A 22,964-nucleotide genomic window follows, 5' to 3' on the forward strand; every position below is an offset into this window, starting at 1 on the left:
TAGCACAACAATTAGCTGGAGAACAGATTTCAGAATTTGGTAGGGGTTATAATTCCACAATTTTAGGTTTTTACTCCTATTCATAGATACTGGAGACTAAAAGAAATATCAATTTAGTGATTCAGCAATCCTATTCACTTGTTAAGCCCTACCTTCTCTGCATAACTCCACCATCACCTCTATATTTTCCCTTATGTTTGAGTTCAACCTCATTAGCTACCATCTCTAGCTTCTATGTATCTCTCAGACCCCTATAATTTGTATTATAAGCCTCCAATTTTACCATTACCATGTTCATAAAAGTGGAGTCATACAGTATCTATTCTTTTGTGTCTGGCTTATTTCACTCAGCATTATGTCCTCAAGGCTCATCCATCTTGTCATGTGCTTCGGGACATCATTTCGTCTTACTGCTGCATAATATTCCATCATATGTATATACCACATTTTGCTAATCCACTCATCTCTTGATGGGTATTGGGATTGTTTCCATCTTTTTGCAATTGTGAATAATACTGCTATGAACAGCGGTATGCAAATGTTTGTTTGTGTCACTGCTTTCAGATCTTCTGGGTATATACCAAGTAGTGCTATTGCTGGGTCATAGGGCAACTGGATATTTAGTTTCCTAAGGAACTACCAAATTGTCTTCCATAGCGGCTGTACCATTATACATTCCCACCAGCTGTGCATAAGTGTCCCAATTTCTCCACATCCTCTCCAACATTTGTGGTTTCCTGTTTAATAGCAGCCATTTTTATAGGTATGAGGTGGTATCTCAATGTAGTCTTGATCTGTAATTCCCTTATAGCTAGCGAAAATGAGCATCTCTTCATGTGATTTTGAGCCATCTGTATTTGCTCTTCAGAAAAATGCCTATGCATAGTTTGAGCCCATTTTATAATTGGGTTATTCGTTCTTTTGTTATTGAGTTGTATGATTTCTTTATGTATACAGGATATCAAACCTTTGTCCAATGTGTGATTTCCAAATATTTCTCCCATTGAGTTGGCTGCCTCTTCACCTTTTTGACAAAGTCTTTTGAGGTGCAGAAGGACTTGATTTTGAGAAGTTCCCATTTATCTATTTTTTATTTTGTTGCTTGTGCTTTGGGTGTAAAGTTTAGGAAGCTAACTCCTAGTACTAGTTCTTGAAGATGTTTCCCTACATTTACATTTCCTTCTTTTTTTTTTTTTTTACATGGGCAGGCACCAGCAAATGAACCCGGGTCTTTTGCATGGCAGGCAAGAACTCTGCCACTGAGCCACCATTGCCCGCCCTCCCTACATTTACTTTTAAAAGCTTTATGTTGCTAGCTCTTATATTTAGGTGTTTGTTTCAATTTGAGTTAATTTTTGTATAGGGTACGAGGTTAGGGTCCTCTTTCCTTCTTTTGGCTATTGATATCCAGTTCTCCCATTTCCAATTATTGAAAGAACTATTTTGTCCCAGTTCAGTGTATATGGGGGCCTTGTCAAAAATCAGTTAACCATAGATTTGATGTCCTATTTCTGCACTCTCGATTCAATTCCATTGCTCAATACTTCTATCTTTGTACCAGTACCATGCTGTTTTGACCATGTGACTTTACAAGTTTTAAAGCAGGAAGTGTTAATCTTCCCACTTCGTTCTTCTTTCCTAGAATGCTTTTAGCCATTTGGGCTATCATTCCGTACCAGATGAATTTGGTAACTAGCTTTTCCATGTCTTCAAAGTAGGTTGTTGGAATTTTGATTGGTACTGCATTGAATCTGTAGATCAACTTGGGTAGAATTGACATCTTAACTATATTTAATTTTCCTATTCATGAGCAAGGAATGTCTTTTCACCTATTTAGATCTTCTTTGATTTCTTTTACCAATGTTATGTAGTTTTCTGGGTACAAGTTCTTTACATCCCTAGTTAAGTTCATCCCTACATACGTAATTCTTTTAGTTGCTATTTTGAATGGATTATTTTCCTTAACTGTCTCCTCAGTTAAGTCCTTGTTTGTGTATAGAAACATTACTGATTTTTTCACATTAATTTTATATCCCATCACCTTGCTGAATTTGTTTATTAGTTCAAGTAACTTTGGTGTACGTTTCTCAGGATTTTCCAAATATAGTATCATGTCATCTGCAAATAATGAAAGTTTTACTTCTTCTTTTCCAATTTGGATGCCTTTCTTTTCTTTTTCCTGCCTGAATGCTCTAGCTAGAACTTCTAGGACAATGTTGAATAATAGTGGTGACAGAGGGCATCCTTGTCTCATTCCCAAATCATAGGGGGAAAGCTTCCAGTCTCTCTCCATTGAATACAATGCTGGCTATGGGTTTTTCATATATTGCCTTTATCATTTTGAAGATGTTACCTTTGATTCCTATCTTTTGAAGTGTTTTTATCAGAAAAGGATGTTGAATTTTATTGAATACCTTTTCAGAATCAATCGAGGTGGACATGTGATTTTCCCTTTCAATTTGTTAATGTGATGTATTATTTTAATTGATAGTCTTGTGTTGAACCATCCTTGCATTCCTCTATAAACCCAACTTGGTTGTGGAGTATAATTCTTTTAATGCATTGCTGGATTTCATTTGCTAGTATTTTGTTGAAAATTTTGGCATCTACATTCATTAGGGAGATGAGCCTGTAGTTTTCTTTTCTTATAGTATCTTTACCAGGTTTTAGTATTAGAATGATACCAGGCTCTTAAAATGGAATTGGTAGTATTTTTTTCTTCAATTTTTTTGGAAAAGTTTAAACCAGATTGGTGTTAGTTCTTTTTGCATGTTTGATAAAAATCCCCCCTGAAGCCATCTGACCCTTGAATCCTCTCCGTAGGAAGATTTTTGATGACTGTTTGAATCTCTTTACTTGTGATTTGTTTGTTGAGATCTTCTATTTCTTCCTGAGTCAGTGTAGCTTGTTGTTGTTTCCAAGAATTTTTCCATTTCATCTATGTTGCCCAGTTTGTTAGCATATATTTATTCATAGTATCATCTGATGATTTCTTTTATATCTTCAGAATCTGTGGTAATGCATCCCTTCTCATTTCTAATTTTGTTTATTTACATCCTATCTCTTTTTTTCTTTGTCCGTCTTGCTAGTGGCCCATCAATTTTGTTGATTTTCTCAAAGAATCAACTCTTGGTTTTATTGATTCTTTCTATTGTTCTTCTGTTCTCCCATTCATTTAACTCTGCTTTAATCTTTGTTATTTCTTTTCTTCTATTTGCTTTGGGTTAGTTTGCTGTTCTTTCTCAAGTTCCTCCAGGTGAGCAGTTAAGTCCTCGATTTTGGCTCTTTCTTGCTTTTTAATATAGGCATTTAGGGCAATAAGTTTCCCTTTCAGCACAACCTTCACTGCATCCCATTAGTTCTGATATATTGTATTCTCGTTTTCATTCATCTCCAGACAGCTACTCATTTCTTTAGCAATTTCTTCTTTGACCCACTGAGTGTTTAAGAGTGTGTTATTTAATCTCCATATATTTGTGAAAGTTCTCATTGTTTGGTGGTTATTGATATCCAGTTTCATTCCATTGTAATCAGAGGAAGTGCTGTAAATAATTTCAATGTTTTAAAATTTATAAAGGCTAGTTTTTTACCCCAGCATATGATCTACCTTCGAGAATGTTCTATCAGTACTAGAGAAGAATGTATATCCTGGTGTTTTCAGGGTGTAATGACCTATATATGTCTGTTAGATCTAATTCATTTATCAAGTTGTTTAACTTCTGTGTTTCCTTGTTGATCTTCTGTCTGGTTGTTCTATCTATAGAGGAGAATGATGTATTGAAGTCTCTTACTATTATTGCTGAAGCATCTATCACTTCCTTCAGTTTTGCCAATGTCTGTCTCATGTACTTGGGAGCTTCTTGATTGGGAGCATAAACATTTATAATTGCTATTTCTTCTTGGTGAATTGTCCCTTTTATTAATATATAGTGTCCTTCTTTGTCTCTTATCAGGTCTGTACATTTAAAGTCTATTTTGTCTGATATTAGTATAGCTACTCCTGCTTTGCTTTCATTGGGTTACGACTTGCATAGAACGTCTTTTTCCATCCTTTCACTTTCAATCTATTTGTATCCTTGTGTCCAAGAGGAGTCTTTTGTAAGCAGCATATAGTTAGATTATATTTCTTTATCTATTATGTCATTCTGTACCTTTTAATTGGTAAGTTTAAACCGTTACTATTCAAAGTTATTACTGAAAAAGCATTCCTTGAGTCCACCATCTTATCTTTTGGGTTTTGTTTGTCAGAGCTATATATTCTTTTCCCTCTTTCTCTATTTATCCTTTAAGTTATCTGTACTGGTACTCTTCAGCTCTGTGCCCTTGCACCTCCTCTCCCTCAGTTTTTAAGGACACTTTGGCTGGATACAGAATTCTTGGCTGGAAGTCTTTCTCTTTCAGGATGTTAATTATATCATACCACTGCCTTCTTGCCTCCATAGTGCCAGTTGAGTAGTCTGAGTCCAGACTACCTTTGTATGTAGTAGATTGTTTTTTCTTGCCACTTTCAGGACTTTCTGCTTCTCTTCAACATTTGACAGACTGATTAGTATGTGTTTTGGGGAAGGCCTATTTGGATTTAATCTATTTGGAGTTCATTGAGCTTTTTTGATTTGCATATTTATGTCCTTTATAAGGGTTGTTAAGTTTTCCCCCAACTATATCCTCAACTAATCTTCCTAGCCCTTTACTCTTCTCTTCTCCTTTTGGGACACCAGTGATTTTTATATTTGAGTGCTTTGTTTTGTCCATCATTTCCCTGAGATCCAATTCAAATTTTTCTATCTTTTTTGCCATTTGCTGTTTTGAGTGTTTGAAATCAGTTGTCCTGTCCTCTAGTTCACTTATTCTTTCTTCTACCTCTCAAATCTGCTGTTGTGTTTCTCTAGTATGTTGGGTTTTTTTTTTTTTTTTCATGGGCAGGCACCAGGAATCGAACCCAGGTCTCCACCATGGCAGATGAGAATTCTGCCACTGAACCACCATTGCACTGCCCTCTAGTATGTTTTTTATTTGGTCTACAGCATCTTCAATCTCTGTTATATCTGCTATTTTTCTATTTATTCTTTCAAATTCCTCTATATGCTCTTCTAGTGTCTTCTTGATCTCCTTTATGCCATTAGCCATCCCGTTTATTTTATTTAGTAGAGTTATATAAACATCTTTGATTAGTTGTTTCAATTTCTCTGTCTTCTCTCATGTTTTAATTTGGTCGTTAGGTTGGGCTATATCTGTCAGTATCATGAGAAGCTTATTAATCTTCTGCTGCCTTCATGGCATGTAAAGCTCTTGATGATTTACTTTAGAAGTTGATTTCCTTCAGTAGTCTAAAGCTTTGTATTTGCGGGATGAATGTGGAGGAGGATGCAGGGCATGGGGCAGGGCACAACAGTGTGGTGATGCATTGCAGCTCAGGTATATTCACAGGTTGAGGATACTATGCTGGTGCCTGTGAATGTGGGCTCCCAGAGGTGGGGAGGATGTGGCTGTGTGGATACAGGGGTCTAGGGGGTAGGGCCCTCTGTGCTTATGTGCAGACCTTGGGCCAGAGGGTCTGCATTGTGCCTGCATGGGTTGTGGGTGGATGTGGCTTGACTGCACAGGTCAGGGCTTGCCCAGAGCTGGGGCGTGTTACTGTGGGCCTTGCACATGTGCAGATCTGGGCGTACCATAAACTATTGTACACATGCACATAGCTCAGTGGGGGCAAGGTGGAATTGCATGACTATATGGGCTGGAGGCTCGTGTTGCCTGGGTCTCAAAGTTAGCACCCACAGCCTTTATCTACTGGCAAATACCTGCAGGGAGCAGGGAGGAGGAGGTAGGGCTTGGAAGGGGCAAGGTAAGACTGTGTTTGCATACAAAGGTGGGTTGGGCTGAGGTAGGCGTGCATGCATCAGGGATTTGGTATGGGCGGGGGTGCTTGGAGATTGGGGGTGCCGGTGATGGGTTTCAGGTGCATGGGGTGTGAGGTGAGTCATGTGTCTCAGGGTTGTGCTGGTGAGGGTAGCACTTTTAAGGAACTCGGCTTGGCTTACTTCCTGGTCCCTGTCTCTCTGTCTGTGCACTCCTGAGGGCTTCAGGCTTCCAATTCAGGCTGTTTGCACCAGCCAGATGGCCTTCAGTTCTCTGCTTCTCAGTTCCTCAGCTTTTGCAACCAGGGCCTCTCTATGTGGTGCAGAAGACTCTCCCAGATCAGTTACACCCAGAAATTGACATCTCGCCCTCCCATCCCTTCTCTAGCTGTTCCTTGGAGCAGGGGTGAACTTGATCTATCCTATTCCACCATCTTCCCTGAACTCCCTGTCTCCTATGTATTTTTACAAAAAAGTTTATCATCATAGGTTTGACATTTACATCTATGATTTATTTTTTTTAATTTGAATTTTTTATAGTAATATAGATGTAGAAAAAGAAATCCACATAAATTGAATGCATAGCTTTATTAATTATTATAAGGCAAATCTATCCATATCAAGAAATAGGTTTTTGCCAGACAGGCTATGTGCCCTGCCCCAATTACAACACCCTTTATTCCACAAGCAACTACTATACTGAATTTTATAACAATTCATGAGGGATATTTTTGAAGACAGACTAGATATGCAAATCCAGAATTGTTATTTTTGTTTTTTTTTAAAGAGAAGTTGTAGGTTTATAGGAAAATCATGTATAAAATACAGACTTCCCATATACCACTCCATTATTAACACCTTGCATTAGTGCAGTATATTTGACACAATTTATGAAACAGCATTAGAATAATTGCACTCTAATTATAGTCCATTGTTAACAGTAGCGTTCGTTTTCATGTTCTACAGACCAATTTTTAAAATTTCCCTCTAGTAGCATAAATCCAACCCAAAATTTTACCTTTCAACCACATTCCAATATCCAATTCAATGCTGTTACTTACATTCAAAATGTTGTGCTACCATGCTCACCATCCATTACCAAAACTTTACAATCAACCCAAGTAGAAATTCTGCACAATTTAAGCATGAACTCCTCATTACCTCACTAGCCCTGCTACCCTATTTCTAGATTCTGATTTTATGAGTTTCCTTATTCTAATTATTTTATATCAGTGAAATCATACAATATTTGTGCTTTTGTATTGGGCTTATGTCACTCAACATGATGGCCTCAAGGATCATTCATGTTATTGCATGTATCACAGCATTTCTTTTTTACAGCTGAATAATATTCTATTGTAGGCATATACCATATTTATCCAATCATTGGTTATGAACACTTGCTTACCCTTTTGACAATTGTGAATAATGCTGCAATGAACATTGGTGTGCAGATATCTCTTTGAAGACCTAATTTCCAATCATTTTTATCCCAGTTAAGTGTGAGACAGCCAGATCAAATGGCGTATCTATGTCTGACTATCCAAGGAACTGCCAAACTATCTCCCATAGTGACTGCACATTTTACATTCTCACCAAATGGATGAGTTATCTTATTTCTTCACATCCTCTCCCATACTTGTAATGTTCTGTTGTTTTTTTTTAATAATATCCATCCTGGTGGGTGTGAAATGGTATCTCATGTGGTTTTGATTTGCATGTCCGTTATAGGAAGTAATGTTGAGAATAATCGTCATGTTATTCTTAGCCATTTGTATATCTCTTTTGAGAGAGGTCTATTCAAGTCTTTTGGCCATTTTATACATGGTCTATCTTTTCATTGTTCAGTTGTAAGATTTTTAAATATATTCTCTTTATTAAACCCTCATTGGATATGTGGCTTTCCAAATATTTTTTTCCACTGAGTAGATTGTTTATTCACTTTTGTGGCAAAAACCTTTGATGTGCAAAGTTTTTAATTTTGAGGAGGTCCATTTATCTATTTTTTTAATTGCTTGTGTTGTGGATGTAAAGTCTAATAAACCGTTACCTAACACAAGATCCTGGAGATGCTTCACTACATTTTCTTCTAGGAGTTTTACAGTCCTGTTCATATATTTAGGTCTCTGATCCATTTTCAGTTATTTTCAGTTAATTTTTGTATATGGTGTGAGGTAGGTTCCTCTTTCATTCTTTTGCATATGGATATCCAATTTTCCCAGAATCATTTGTTGAAGAGGCTATTCTTTCCCAATTGAGTGGACTTGGCAGCCTTGTCAAAATCAGTTAGTATGGTCATGCACCCCCAAACAAAACAAACAAATAAAAATGCAACAAGTAGTGCTTCAATAACGAATACTCACATGGAAAAATAATGAAGTGTGACCCGCCATACATCATACAAAAAAAAATCAGATGGCCATAGATCTGAGGGTCTATTTCTGAAATCTCAGTTCAATTCCATTGACTTATTTATCTATCCATGTGCCAGTATCATGCTGTTTTGATCAGTGCAGCATTGTAAAAAGTATTAAAATCAGGAAGAGTGAGTCCTCTAATTTTGTTATACTTTTTAAAGGTTGTTTTGGCTATTTGGAGCTCCTTACCATCCAAACATATTAGATGAATGGCTTTACTGATTCTGCAAAGAAGGCTGGTGGATTTTTGATTGGGATTGAGTTGAATCTGTAAATCAATGTGGATAGAATTGATAGCTCGATGATATTTAACCTTTTGATCCATGACTATAGAATGCACTTTTATTTATATAGATCTTCTTTGATTTCTTTTAGCAAAGTTTTGAGGTTTTCTATGTAGAAATCCTTACATTCTTGGTTAAATTTATTCCAGATATTTGATTGTTTTGGTTTCAATTGCAAATGGTTTCTTGATATCCTGCTCAGGTTGCTCATTATTATTGTATTGAAACACTGCTAAATTTTTTTTGCGTGTTGAACAGATACCTTGACCTGTGAAATTTATTAGCTCTAGTAGCTTTCTTGCAGGTTTTTCTTTCTTTATATAGAATCATGGCATCTGAGAATAGGGGGTGTTTCTCTGGCAAGAACTTCCAGAACCATGTCGAATGACAGTGGTGAATGGGCACCAGGTTTTGTTCCAGATATTAGAGAGAAAGTTTCATTCTTTCATTGTTGAGTATAATGTTAGCAGTGAGTTTTTCATATATGCCTCTATCATATTGAGGAAGTTTCATTTTATTCTAGTGTTCTAAGTGTTCTTATCAAGAAAGGATGCTGGATTTTGTTAAATGACTTTTCTGCACCAAATGAGACAATCATGTCCTGTTTTCCCTTCAATCCATTAATGTGGTGTATTACATTAATTGATTTTCTTATCTTGAATTACCTTGCTTACTGGAATAAATTCACCTGATCATGGTGTATAATTGTTTAATATGCTGCTGGATTCAGTTTCTAGAATTTTATTGAGATTTTGGCAGTTATATTCATAAAAAGTATTGATCTGTAATTTCTTTTCTTGTGGTATCCTTATCTGTCATTGGTATGAGGGTGATTTTGGCCCCATAGAATATGTTAGGGAGTGTTCCGTCCTCTTCAAAATCTGGGAAGTTTGACCAGAATTTGTGTTAATTCTTCTGAAATGTTCTGTAGAATTCCCCTGTAGCTGTCTGGTCTGGTTTCTTAGTTAAGGTTTTTCATTAATGATTCAATCTCTTTAGTGTAGTGGGTCCATTAAGACCTTGTTTCTTTTCAAATCAGTGTAGGTTGTTTGTGTGTTTCTAGTAATTTGTATATTTCACTTAGGTTTTCTAATTTTTGCATACAGTTGTTCATAGTAACCTCTTATGGACATTTTTTATTTTTATGGGATTGGTAGTAATGTCCCACCTTCACTTCTGAGTTTATTTATTTGGGTAATCTCTCCTTTCTTCTTTGTCATTCTAGTAAGGGGTTGCAATTTTATTGATCTTTTCAAAAAACCAACTTTTGGTTTTGTTAATGTTCACTATTGTTTTTTAAATGCGGTTTTATTGAGTATATTTTATATTCACATACCATATAATCATCCAAATTATACAATTAGTATTTCACAGTATCCATCATATAGATGTGTATTCATCAAAATCAATTTTGTGCATTTTCACTACTCCAAAAAAGAAATAAAAATGAGATAAAAGTAAATAATCACAAAGAATACCCAGAGTGATGGGGCAAGATGGTGACATAGAGAGGTGTGGGATTTAGTTAGTCCTCCACAGCAGCTAGCTAAATAGCTGGGAACTGTCTGGAACAACTATTTAGGGGGACATCCGAGACAAGACACACATTGTACACCAGACAGGAATTGGTAGAAGGGCCAAGATGACCCACAGAGCTGTAAAGCCCATGAACACAGGGGCTAGCGCCCCTTCCCACTGGCACAGCAGGCTGCTGGAGACATTTCCTTATGAGCAAAATAAATGTACTAGGAGCAAGGGAAAGTAGTCAACCAAGCGCAATTGCTGTTTCATTTAAACAAATTTGGTCTGCTGAATACAAGCTCTGTGTACAGTTAATCCAGAGAGTGCAAGAAAGTAACATGAGGTCTTTCTCTCCAACAGAGTGAAGAAGGAGCTGACAGAAAGCAAAAGCAAAATGGACACTTTGTAGTCAGCCAAGCTTGAGAATACTGGAAGGTTATGCCTTTTATAGAGATGGGACTTGTGACTGGTGAACCTTGGGGACTAAGGACTGGCTCTGAAAAGAGATTTTATTTAATTTTACTCACTCTCCTTTTTTTCTTTTCTAAAATTATCTAAGTAATTAATTAGAGAAGCCTAGGCATTTTCACTTGTCATCCCTGATCCAGGCAAAGGCAAAGTTAAAAGTAACAAGGAAATAATTCCTAAAGGATGCATTTCCCAAGAAAAAAGGGGTGTGAGTGGCTCAGCTCAAGTGGCCAGCCCTCAAAGAAGTCAGACCCAAGGGTTAAAATATGAAAACAGAGTAACTTTGCCTTCCACCTCAGCCTCTGTTTCAACAATGCACCTGGCAGGCTGAGCATTAAATAAGCTGCAACTTGAAGCCGGTGGGGAGCTGCAGGCTGAAAAGTGCCACATTCTAGGCAGGATAGAAAAGGCACAGAGTTAGAGGCTCCATAGGCAATGTATACACTGCTGACTCTCATCTTCAGGGAATGAACATGATTACCCATCCTCCTGAGACCTGGATCTGCCTTGTCTGGAAAAATCTGATTGAGGTTGATTATATTGGGGGGACTCTCAAAAAAATGGTTCTATATAGGCAAGGAAAGAACCAGAAACAAAAGCTGAATTTTCTGAACACTAAATAGAACGCATGCTAGAGGTCTAGAATAATTTGGAATTGAAGACCAAACAAACAACAACACAAACAAAACAAACAAAAAAACAGATAGAGAACAAGCCAACCAATAAACCATAGGTTAAAGAGAAAAATGACCAAAACGCTCCGACTAAATTATAATCACGGCCAAGCTCAGACCCAGGAAAAAAAATTGAGTCATTAAAGAAAAAAACAAAGGTATGGTCCAGTCAATGGAACAAACTAACAAAAAAAATAAAAGAGTTGAAAAACTAATTAATGTTCAATTAAACATGTTAAATCAAGTAAAAAATCAAATCAGTGGGAGAACCGCTGCGGTGAGATCACCGAGGGGCGCGAGCTTCCTGGGCCGGGGGGCAGGCGGCCGGAGTCTTTCCCTCCCTCCTTCCGGGCCAGCTGGGAGAATTGGACAGGCAATTCCCTCAAGCTGCGGCGGCTGGCGCCCACCCCCACGCGCGGCCCCGGACCGGCTGGGAGAATTGGATCGATCCCCAAGCCCGAAGACCGGCGACCAGGGTCCCTTCCAACACATGGCTTCCCGGCCTGGCTGGGAACGTTTGGAGGCACTCCCCAAGCTGCGGCAGCCGGCGCCCTCCCCGCCACACTTGGTGCCCCGGGCGGATGGGAAATTTGGACAGGCGCTCCCCAAGCCACGGAGGCCAGCGCCCCCACCACGTTGGTGCGGGCCGGTGAGAACTTTGACAGGTGCTACCAGCCATGGAGGCGGCGACCCTCCACGTGCAGATTCGGGCCACCTGGGAGATTGGATTGGCACTCCCCAAGCGCTTCGGCTGGGACACTCCCTACAGCGAGAGTTTTCCAACGTTAAAGGAGTCACAGCACTCTTTTATGGTGGGACCCGACAGACGGACGAGCTCATGAGCACCACCTACTGGGCAAGATAAGAAAAACAGAGCCCAGAGATTTCACAGAAAAATCTTTCAACCTGCTGGGTCCCACACCCAGGGAAATCTGATTAAATGCCCAGATGCCAGCAGAGATACGGATCACACTCGGAAAATTGAAGATATGACCCAGTCAAAGGAACAAACCAATAGTTCAAATGAGATACAGAGCTGGACAACTAATGCTGAATATACGAACAGAAATGGAAAACCTCTTCAAAACCAAATCAATAAATTGAGGGAGGACATTAAGAAGACATGAGATGAACAAAAGAAGAATAGAAAAACTGAAAAAACAAATCACAGAACTTATGGGAGTGAAGGACAAATTAGAAAAGATGGAAAAAACAATGGATACCTACAATGGTAGATTTAAAGAGACAGAAGCTAGAATTAGTGAATTGGAGGATGGAACATCTGAATTCCAAAAAGAAACAGAAACTATAGGGAAAGAATGGAAAAATTTGAACAGGGGATCAGGGAACTGAATAATATGAAGCACAAATATACGTGTTGTGGGTGTCCCAGAAGGAGAAGAGAAGGGAAAAGGAGGAGAAAAACTAATGGAAGAAATTATCACTGAAAATTTCCCAACTCTTATGAAAGACCTAAAATTACAGATTCAAGAAGTGCAGCGCACCCCAAAAAGAATAGACCCAAATAGGCATTTCCAAGACACTTACTAGTGTGAATGTCAGACTGACTGACTTAGATGTCAGAGGTCAAAGAGAAAGAGGATCTTGAAAGCAGCAAGAGAAAACCAATCCATCACATACAAGGGAAACCCAATAGACTATGTGTAGATTTCTCAGCAGAAACCTGGAAGCTAGAGAGAGTGGGATGATATATTAAATTATAAAAGAGAAAAACTGCCAACCAAGACTTCTATATCCAGCAAAATTGTTCTTCAAAAATTAGGGAGAAATTAACATTTCAGACAAAAAGTCACTGAGAGAATTTGTGACCAAGGACCAGCTTGCAAGAAATACTAAAGGGAGCACTAGAGTCAGATATGAAAAGGCAGAAGAGAGAGGTATGGAGAAGAGTGTAGAAAGAAGGAAAATCAGATATGATATATATAATACAAAAGGCAAAATGTTAGAGGAAAATATTATCCAAACCGTAATAACACTAAATGTTAATGGACTGAATTCCCCAAACAAAAGGCCTAGACTGGCAGAATGATTAAAAAAACAGGATCCTTCTATATGCTGTCTACAGGAAACACATCTTAGACCAAAGATAAACATAGGTTGAAAGTGGAAAGTTGGGAAAGAGATTTCATGCAAATAACAACCAGAAAAGAGCAGGAGTAGCTATACTATATCCAAAATTAGACTTCAAATGTAAAACGTTAAAAGAGACAAAGAAGGACACTATCTACTAATAAAAGGAACAATTAAACAAGAAGACATAACAATCATAAATACTTATGCACCGAACCAGAATGCCCCAAAATACGTGAGGAATACACTGCAAACACTGAAAAGGGAAATAGACACATACCATAATAGTTGGAGACTTAATTCACCACTCTCATCAATGGACAGAACATCTAGACAGAGGATCAATAAAGAAATAGAGAATTTGAATATTACAATAAATGAGCTAGACTTAACAGACATTTATAGGACATTATATCCCACAACAGCAGGATACACCTTTTTCTCAAGTGTCATGGATCATTCTCAAAGATAGACATATGCTGGGTCACAAAGCAAGTCTTAACAAATTTAAAAGATTGAGATCATACACAACATTTTCAGATCATAAAAGGAATGAAGTTGGAAATCAATAATAGGCGGAGTGCCAGAAATTCACAAATACGTGAGGCTCAACAACACACTCTTAAACAACGAGTGGGTCAAGAAAGAAATTGCAAGAGAAATTAGTAAATATTCTCGAGGCGAATGAAAATGAAAACACAACATATCAAAACCTATGGGACACAGCAAAGGCAGTGCTAAGAGGGAAATTTACCCTAAATGCCTATATCAGAAAGAAGAAAGGGAATTCAGGAATTAACTGTCCACTTGGAAGAACTGGAGAAGAACAGCAAACTACCAAAGCAAGCAAAAGGAAAGAAATAACAAAGATTAGAACGAAATAAATGAAATGAAAACATGAAAACAATAGAGAAATCAATAAGACCAGAAGTTGGTTCTATGAGAAAATCAATATGATTGATGGGCCCTTATCAAGATTGACAAAAAGAAGAAGAGAGAGGATGCAAATAAATAAGATCAGAAATGGAAGAGGAGACAACCACTGACCTCACAGAATAAAGGGGGTAATAACAGGATACTATGAACAACTTTACGCTAATAAATACAACAATTTAGATGAAATGGATGGGTTCTGGAAAGACATGAACAACCAACTTTGACTCAAGAAGAAATAGATGACCTCAACAAACCAATCACAAGTAAAGAAATTGAATCAGTCCATTCAAAAGCTTCTAAAAAGAAATGTCCAGGACCAGACGGCTTCACATATGAATTCTACCAACATTCCAGAAAGAATTAGTACCAACTCTCTCAAACTATTCAAAGAATCAAAGTGGGAAAGCTACCTAATTCATTCTGAAGCCAACATCACCCCTATACCAAAATCAGGCAAAGATATTACAAAAAAAGAAAACTACAGACCAATCTCTCTAATGAATAAGATGCAAAAATCCTCACAAATTCTAGCAAATTAATAAACAACACATTAAAAGAATTATACATAACCAAGTAGGATATCATCCCAGGTATGCAAGGATGGTTCAACATAAGAAAATCAATTAATGTATACACCATATCAACAAATCAAAGCAGAAAAATCACATGATCATCTCAATTGATGCAGAAAAGGCATTTGACAAGATTCAACATCCTTTCCTGTTGAAAACACTTCAAAAGTAGGACAAGGGAAACTTCCTTAAAATGATAGAGGGAATATATGAAAAACCCACAGCTAATATCATCCTCAATGGGGAAAAATTGAAAACTTTCCCCCTAAGATCGAACAAGGCAAGGATGTCCATTATCACCATTATTATTCAACATCATATTGGAGGTTCTAGCCAGCAATTAGACAAGAAAAAGAAATACAAGGCATCAAAATTGGAAAGGAAGGAGTAAAACTATCACTGTTTGCAGACGATATGATATTATACGTTGAAAAAGCCCAAAAATCCACAACAAAACTACTAGAGCTAATAAATGAGTACAGCAAAGTAGCATGTTACAAGATCAACATTCAAAAATCTGTAGCATTTCTATACACTAGCAATGAACAAGCTGAGGGGGAAATCAAGAAGTGAATCCCATTACAATTGCAACTAAAAGAATAAAATACCTAGGAATAAATTTAACTAAAGAGACAAAAACCTATACAAAGAAAACTACAAAAAACTGTTAAAAGAAATCACAGAAGACCTAAATAGATGGAAGGGCATACCGTGTTCATGGATTGGAAGACTAAATATAGTTAAGATGTCAATCCTACCTAAATTGATTTACAGATTCAATGCAATACCAATCAAAATCCCAACAACTTATTTTTCAGAAATAGAAAAAACCAATAAGCAAATTTATCTGGAAGGGCAGGGTGCCCCGAATTGCTAAAAGTATCTTGAGGAAAAAAAACGAAGCTGGAGGTCTCACCCTGCCTGACTTTAAGGTATATTATGAAGCCACAGTGGTCAAAACAGCATGGTATTGGCATAAAGAAAAATATATGGACCAATGGAATCGAATAGAGTGCTCAGATATAGACCTTCTCATCTATGGACATTTGATCTTTGATAAGGCAGTCAAGCCAACTCACCTGGGACAGAACAGTCTCTTCAATAAATGGTGCCTAGAGAACTGGATATCCATATGCAAAAGAATGAAAGAGGACCCGTATCTCACACCCTATACAAAAGTTAACTCAAAATGGATCAAAGATCTAAGCATTAGGTCTAAGACCATAAAACAGTTAGAGGAAAATGTAGGGAGATATCTTATGAAACTTACAATTGGAGGCGGTTTTATGGACCTTAAACCTAAAGCAAGAGCACTGAAGAAAGAAAGAAATAAATGGGAGCTCCTCAAAATTAAACATTTGTGCATCAAAGAACTTCATCAAGAAAGTAGAAAGACAGCCTACACAATGGGAGACAATATTTGGAAACGACATATCAGATAAAGGTCTAGTATCCAGAATTTATAAAGAGATTGTTCAACTCAACAACAAAAAGACAGCCAACCCAATTACAAAATGGGAAAATGACTTGAACAGACACCTCTCAGAAGAGGAAATACAAACGGCCAAAAGGCACATGAAGAGATGCTCAATGTCCCTGGCCATTAGAGAAATGCAAATCAAAACCACAATGAGATATCATCTCACACCCACCAGAATGGTCATTATCAACAAAACAGAAAATGACAAGTGCTGGAGAGGATGCAGAGAAAGAGGCACACTTATCCACTGTTGGTGGGAATGTCAAATGGTGCAACCACTGTGGAAGGCAGTTTGGCGGTTCCTCAAAAAACTGAATATAGAACTGCCATACGACCCAGCAATACCATTGCTAGGTATCTACTCAAAAGACTTAAGGGCAAAGACACAAACGGACATTTGCCAATGTTTATAGCAGCATTATTTACCATTGCAAAGAGATGGAAACAGCCAAAATGTCCATCAACAGACAAGTGGCTAAACAAACTGTGGTATATACATACGATGGAATATTATGCAGCTTTAAGACAGAATAAACTATGAAGCATGTAATAACATGGATGGACCTAGAGAACATTATGATGAGTGAGTCTAGCCAAAAACTAAAGGATAAATACTGTATGGTCCCACTGTTGAACCGACATTCGAGAATAAACTTGGAATATGTCACTGGTAACAGAGACCCAGGAGTTAGAAACAGGGTAAGATAATGGGTAATTGGATCTGAAGGGATACAGACTGTGCAACAGAACTAGAAACAAAAACTCAAAAACGGACAGCACAATAATACCTAATTGTAATGTAATTATGTTAAAACACTGAATGAAGCTGCATCTGAGCTATAGTTTTTTTTGTTTGTTTGTTTGTGTCTTTTTTATTATTATTATTTTTATTTTTTTCTCTATATTAACATTCTATATCTTTTTCTGTTGTTTTGCTAGTTCTTTTCCTCAATCGATGCAAATGTACTAAGAAATGATGATCATGCATCTATGTGATGATGTTAAGAATTACTGATTGCATATGTAGAATGGAATGATTTCTAAATGTTGTGTTAATTTCTTTTTTTCTTTAATTAATAAAAAAATCAAATCAATGAGTTGAGAGAAAAATGGCAAAAGAGATGAAGATGTAAAGAAGACATTGGGTGACCATAAAGAATAACTCAAAAGTTTAAATAAACAAATATCAGCGTTCATGGGAATGAAAGGCCTGATAGAAGAGTTCAAAAACACAATGGAGACTTGCAACATATTTGAAGAGGCAGAAGGAAGGATTAGTGAAGTAGAAGACAGGACTTCTGAAATCCTACACAGAAAAGAACAGGTTGGGAAAAAATGGAAAATATGAGCAGGGTCTCAGGGACTTAAATGACAACATATGAACATATGTATTATAGGTGTCCCAGAAGAAGAGAAAGGAAAAAAAGCACAAAAAATAGTGCAGGAAGTAAACACTGAATATTTGCCATCTTTTATGAAAGACAAAATTACAGAATCAAGAAGTACAACATGCCCCAAACAGAGTAGATGTGCATAGACCTACCCCAAGATACTTACTAATCAGATTGTCAAATGTCAAATAAAAAGAGAGAATTCTGAAAACAGCAAGAGAAAACTTATGCCTCACATAAACGGGAAGCTCAACAAGACTTTGTGTGAATTTCTCAGCAGAAACCATGGAGGCAAGAAGGCAATGCTATAATATATTAAAGATCCTGAAAGAGGAAACTGCCAACCAAGAATTCTATATCTGGCACAACTCTCTTTCAAATATGAGGGAGAGTCTAAAATATTTTCAAACAGTTACTGAGAGAGTTTGTGGCTAAGAGACTGGCTGTACAAAAAATACTAAAGGGAGCACTGCAGGCAGATAGGAAAAGACAGGAGAGAAAGGTATGGAGAAAAGTGTAGAAATGAAGCATGTCAAAAAGCATAAAAAAAGAAAATAATCAGATATAACCTATAAAATCCAAAAGACAAAAGATAGGAAAAAAATACTGCCTTTACAGCAATAATATTTAATAACATTAAACATTAATGAATTAAACTCTCCAATTAAAACACATAGACTGGCAGAATAGATTAAAAGCCAGATTCACACCCCCTGAGAACCTCTTTTGTTGCTCAGATGTGGCCTCTCTCTCTCAGCCAACATGACATGCAAACTGACTGCCTTCCCACCTTCTACATGGGACATGACTCCCAGGAGTATAAACCTTCCTGGCAATGTGGGATAGAAATCCTAGAATGAGATAGGACTCAGCATCAAGGGATTGAGAAAACCTTCTCGACCAAAAGGGGGAAGAGAGAAATGAGACAAAATAAAGTGTCAATGGATGGGAGATTTCAAAAGAGTCAAGAGGTTATCCTGGAGGTTATTCTTATGCATTATATAGATTTACCTTTTTATTTAAGGTATATTGAGAGGCTGGAGGGAAGTGCCTGAAAATGTAGAGCTGTGTTCCAGTAGCCATGTTTCTTGAAGATGATTGTATAGTGATATAGCCTTTGCAATGTACTGTGTGATTGTGAAATCCTTGTGTCTGATGCTCCTTTTATCTACAGCATGGACAGATAAGTGAGACATATGGATTTAAAATAAATAAATAATAGGGGAATAAATGTTAAATATAGTAGATTGAAATGCTAGTGACCAAAGAAAGGGAGTGGTAAGGGGTATAGAAAAAAAATAGGGGAAATAAAGGCTAAAATATATTGGGTAGATGGAAATACTTGTAGTCAAGGAATGGAAAGGGTAAGGAGTATGGCATGTATGAGTTTTTCTTTTTATTTCTTTTTCTGAATTGATGTGAATGTTCTAAGAAATGATCATCGTGATGAATATACAACTATGTGATGATATTGTGAGCTATTGATTATATACCAAGAATGGGTGATCATATGGTAAGAATGTTTGTGTTTGTATGTTGTTATGTTTAAAAAAGTTAAAAAATTAAAAAATATTCATCTACATGCTGTCTAAAAGAGACTCATTTTAGACTGAAAGACAAAAATAGATTGGAAGTAAAAGCTTGGAAAAAGATATTTCATGCAAATAACAACCAGAAAAGAGCAGGGATAGCTATACTAACATCTGATGAAGTAGACTTGAAATTTAAAACAACTGAAAGGGACAAAGGAGGTCACTATGTATTCAATAAAAGGAACAATTCATCAGAAAGTCATTGCAGTCATAAATCTTTATGCACCAAGCCAGTGCCCAAAATACATGGGGCATAATGACAGCACTGAAGGAAAAAGTAGATGCTGCTACATTAATAATTGGAGACTTCAATTCCCCACTCTCATGAATAGAGCATATAGCTAGGGGATAAACAAGGAAACAAGATTTTTAATAATATGATAAAAGAACTAGACTAAACAGAGATTTACAGAACATTACAACTCACAACAGCAGGAAAACATTTCTTCTCAAGTGTTAATAGATCATTCTCCAGGATAGATCACATGTTGGGTCACAAAACAAGTAAAAAAAAAGATTGAAATTATACAAGATATTTTCTCGATCATGATGGAATGAAGTTGGAAACAAATGCAGGTAGAATGCAGGAAAACTCTCAAATATATGAAGGTTAAGCAACCCACTCTTCAATAATCAGTGGGTCAAGGAAAAAATTACAAGAGAATTCAGTAAATCTCTGGAGGCAAAAGAAAATTAAAACACAACATGTTAAAACTTATGGGATGCAGCAAAATGAGGGGGGAATTTATTGTCCTAAATGTCTATATTAAAAATGAAGACGGTGGACCACCATGGCTCAGCAGGGGGGCCATGGTGGCTTAGCAGACAGAGTTCTTTCCTGCTATGCCAGAGGCCTGGGTTTGGTTCCTGGTACCCGCCCATTCATAAAATAAAAGAAAAAAAAAGAAAGAAAGAAAGAAAAGAGGAAAGAGCAAAATTGAGGGATTAATATATACCTGGAGGAACTAGAGAACGAAAAAACTAACCCAAAGCAACAGAAGGAAAGAAATAATGAAGACTAGAACAGAAATGAATGAATTTAAGGACATGAAAACAATGGAGACAATCCACAAAACCAGAACTTGGTTTTTTGAGAAAATCAATAAAATCGATGGGCCCTTAGGCTGACAAGAAAAAGAGAGAGAGAATGCAAATAGATAAAACTAGAAATGGAAGGGACATAACTACTGATCCCACACCACAAAAGATGATAATTAGAGTATACTATGAGCAACTATATGCTAACAAACTAGACATGTAGATGAAATGGACAACTTTCTGGTAAAGCATGAACAACCTACATTAACTTGGGAAGAAATAGAAGCTTCAATAAACCAATCACAAGTAAAGAGATTGAATCAATCAAGAACCCCCAAAAGAAAAGTCCAGGACCAGATGGCTTCACATGTGAATGCTTCCAAGCATTCAAGGAAGAATTATTACCAATCCTGCTCAAATTCTTCAAAAAAAAATGCACATTCTGTGAAGCCAATATCACCCTAATACCAAAGCCAGGCAAACATACTAGAAGAAAAGAAAATTACAGACCAATGTCTTTAATGAATATAGATGAAAAAAAACCAGAGGACTCAGGTTCGATTCCTGGTGCCTGCCCATGTAAAAAAAAAAAAAATCCTCAATGTAATAGATGTAAATTGAGTCCAGCAGCACATCAAAAGAATTATACACCATGATTAGTGAGATTTATTCCAGGTGTGCAAGGTTGATTCAAAATAAGAAAATCAATTAATGTAATACACCACATCAATAAATCAAAGCAGAAAAACAACATGATCATCTTAATACAGAAAAGGCATTTGAAAAAAAATCAGCATTCTTTATTGATGAAAACTCTTCAAAGGATATGAATAGATGGAAATTTTCTCAACATGATAAAGAGAATATATGAACAAGACAAGGATGCCCAATGTCACCATTGTTATTTGACATTGTGCTGGAAGTACTAGCTAGAGCAACTAAAGAAAAAAGAAATAAAGACATCCAAATTAGAAAGAAGAAGTAAAATTTATTGTTTGCAGATGACATGATACTATGTGTCAAATATCCCAAAATCTACAGCAAAGCTTCTAGAGCTAATAGATGAGTACAGCAAAATGGCAGGATATAATATCAATCCCCCAAAACCGAAAAGGTTCTTATACACTACTAAGGAGCTTTCTGAGACAGAAATCAAGAAAAGAATTCCATACACAATAGCAACCAAAAGAATAGAATATTCAGGGATAAATATAACCAAGGCCACCAAATAACTATACACAGAGAACTACAAAAATTTGCTAAAAGAAATAAATGAAGACCTAAATAAATGGAAGAAACACATGGTTTTGTGGATTAGAAGGCTAAATATAGTTAAGATGTCAATTTTACCCAAATTGATTTATAGATTCAATGCAGTACCAATTAAAATTCTAAGAACTTGCTTTGCTGAAATGTAAAAACCTATAGCCAAATTTATTTTGAAAAGAAGTGTGCCCCAAATAGCTAAAAATATCTTAAGAAAGAGTATTGAAGTGTGAGACTACCTGATTTTAAAACATATTAGAAAGCTACAGTGTTCAAAACAGCATGGTACTGAAAGAAAGATATATACTGACCAATGGACTCAAATCAATTGTGTGGAAATAGACACTCTCATTTACATAAAATTGATCTTTGATAAGAATATCAAGCCAACTTAACTGGGACAGAGTAACCTTTTCAACAAATGGTGTTTGGTGAACGGGATATCCGTAAAAAAAAAGAAGGGGTCCCATATCTCACACCTCATATAAAAATTATCTCAAGATGGATCAAAGGCCTAAATGTTAGAGCTAAGCCCTTATAACTTTTAGCAAAAAATGTAGGAAAATATCTTATACATCTTGTGATAGGAGGTGGATTCTTAGACCTTACACCCAAAGAACAAGCAATGAAAAAAGAAATAGACAAGTGGGATCTCCTCAAAACTAAACACTTTTGTGCATGAAAGAACTTTGTTTGGAAAGTAAGAAGACAGTCTATGCAATGGGAGACAATATTTGGAAACCACATATCATATAAGCATTTAATATCCAGAATGTATAAAGAAATTCTATAACTCTACAACAAAAAGACAACCAATTTTAGAATGGGCAAAAGACATGGCTAGACACTTTTCCAAAGGGGAAATACAATGGCTCAAAAACATATGAAAATATGCTCATTGTCACTGTCTATTAGGGAAATGTAAATCAAAACCACAATGAAATATCATCTCACACCTACTAGAATGGCCATTTTATATATATATATAATATAAAAGAGAAAATAAGTGCTGGAGAGGATGTGGAGGAAGAAGCCCAGTTATTCACTGTTGGTGAGAATGTGGAATGGTGCAACAGCTCTGGAAAGCAGTGTGGTTGTTCCTCAGGAAGCTAAGTACAGAATTGCTGTATGATCCAGCAATCCCTTTACTAGGTATTCAGAGGAACTGAAGGCAAAGACATAAAGGGACATTTGCATACAGATGTTTATAGTGGCATTATCCAAGATTGCCAAGATAAGGAAACAACCCAAATGTCCTTCAATGGATAATTGGCTAAAGAAATTGTGGGAAATACATATGATGGAATTTTACACAGCTGTAACAGAATGAAGTCAAGAAGTATGTAACAAAGTGGATGAAACTTGAGGACATTATGCTG

Source organism: Tamandua tetradactyla, chromosome X, assembly GCF_023851605.1.
Source record: "Tamandua tetradactyla isolate mTamTet1 chromosome X, mTamTet1.pri, whole genome shotgun sequence".
Lineage (NCBI taxonomy): Eukaryota > Metazoa > Chordata > Mammalia > Pilosa > Myrmecophagidae > Tamandua > Tamandua tetradactyla.